Raw genomic sequence first — 2,446 nt, 5'->3', positions numbered from 1 at the left:
TATATATATATATATATATATATATATATATATCATTTTTGTTAAATATAGACCTACATTTGCTTAATTAAGAAAATAATCTACTACCATTGTAATTTGAGTGAATTTTTATATATAAGTTTATGTTCCGGCCTCATTTAAAATATACAAATCATATGACTACATACGAGGTTTAAGAGCCTGTTTGGCTCAGCTTAAAAGCTGGTCAAACTGACTTAAAAGCTGATTTTTGACTTATTTAGCTGTTTGGCAATACTCAAAATAGCTTATTTTAAGTTAAAAAAAAACTTATTTTAAGCCAAAAGTTAAAAGCTGGGGTAGGGGTGTTTTTTTTTTTTAGCTTATAAGCTGTTTTAAGTTGACCACATTTTTATCTTTTTGCCCTTAATATTTTTATACAATCTCCAAATTACAACATAACCCTAACATCTCTTTCTTCCATTTTTCCCTTTTCACGTTTGGCATAGCAACTTCAGCACTTTTATCCAAACACATAACTGCTTATTTTAAAAATAAGTTTCAGCACTTTCAAAAATACTTTTTTAAAGCTGCTTTTATTAAGCCCATCCAAACGGGCCCTAAATCAACAAACAACAACTAATTCACAGGAATAACTTGATTAAATAATGACTTTGGCTTAATAATTGAATTGAGTCCATGATTGGATATATATTAATTATAAGTGGCATCATCATTTGCAATTAATTAATTTAACTTACCGCTAGAACCGGATCTTACGGGGTGCCTTCACATTGCCAGTTTTATGACAATAAAATAAAAAATACTCCCTCCGTCCCATTTTATGTCACCTTTCGAATTTTAAAAGTTAAACAAGTCTGACTGTAAATTTTTCATAGATCTCTTAAACATTTTAAATTATCAATTATTGTGACTCATAGTACCTTTTACGTAGTTTACAGATATATAAATTTCATTTCAAAAAAATTAAACATTTCATGTACATTCCGATCAAACATAAACTGTTTGATACTCAAAATATAAAAAGTATTATATAAATTGAGACAGAGAGAGTAACAAAGCACAACTAGTTGCACACTATTTTTATTTTATAGAAGTACAACGACTTTGAGAACGTGTGATAAAATGGGGACAAGGAGGACTAGGGCAACTTTGTAATGATCGTAGTATACCAGTGAGTATGATTACACACAAAGTCAAATTAGTAGAAGTATTTTTAATTTTAATATATTAAGCATATCCAATGAACAAAATAACAGGTTTTAATTTTTAAATGAGTTTTTGACCCTTAATTTGTCATTTAGCAATTGAACTCATGTTGCATCTTTTTTTTATTTGGTCGAAATTTGACATAATTTTATTTATTTCATATTATATTTATTTGTAGAGGCGCGTAGAATTAATATGATAAGTCTTGTCACAAAATGCATAGATTTAACGGCGACCTTACAATCGCCACAAAAGATTAGATATTAGTGGCGACCTATTCACCGTAGCCACTAATAATCCTTCTGAAATATGACTGAAAAATTAATTGGTTTCAAACGAAGAAATTGTCTCTATAAAAGATTTTTGGTGGCAACTTAGGATGTAACTTCAAAGTTTTATTACTAATGTGTTTGGCCTATTATTTGTACTAAAATAAGTATTTATAGGAATTTCATATTTCTTCCATACTATTTTAATTAATTTAGATTAGAGCTGTCAAAATGGGCTTGACCCGCGAGATCGGCCCAATCCAACCCTTGAATTAAGTGGGATTGGATCTAATTTTTTTTGCCCATTTAGGAACGAGACTTTTTAGCCCAGCCTCACTTGGTCCGCTAGCCTCAGAGGCAGCCCATATGATATGAATATTTAGAAATATTATATATATATATATAGTAATATTTAATTTGTAATCAATAAATATGTTAAAAACATAAAAAATCATGTCTTTTAACTAACTTGTTTTTTGAGCTAGCTTTTGGGGTGAGAGTTAAGTCTAAGACCTAATTTCAAATGGTATTAGAGCAGGGCTCGTCTCACCCGAGGTTAGGACCCCCAAAATCATATATCTAGGTTATAACTCTTGAGACTTATAACATATCTTTGAAGATAGTAGACCACACAAACCCAAAGTTCAAATCATAAAGAGACTTATTATTATTAACTAACTTGAATAAACAAAAGACAAGAAGCTTTCTTCATTGTAATGATCTTACAAGATGACAGAAAATATGCATGAGACACAGTGACATGACTATATTAAAGAAGCATTATTTAGCTATATGTCGATGATCCCGGGCTCCCAGTTGATCAAACTTCCCTGCAATAAAAAGGAGAGTAGTGTTTTCAGATAAGTTTTGAAACTAGCGCTCTGTGAATACATCATTTGGACTCATAATTCAGCGCATATATGCACTGAGTGGACGCAACAGGAGACAAGTAATATGGAAAATGCAGATTTATAACTGACCTTTTAACT

This window comes from Solanum pennellii, chromosome 4 (genome assembly GCF_001406875.1).
Source record: "Solanum pennellii chromosome 4, SPENNV200".
NCBI classification, from domain to species: Eukaryota; Viridiplantae; Streptophyta; class Magnoliopsida; order Solanales; family Solanaceae; genus Solanum; species Solanum pennellii.
This window is presented reverse-complemented; position numbering follows the sequence as displayed.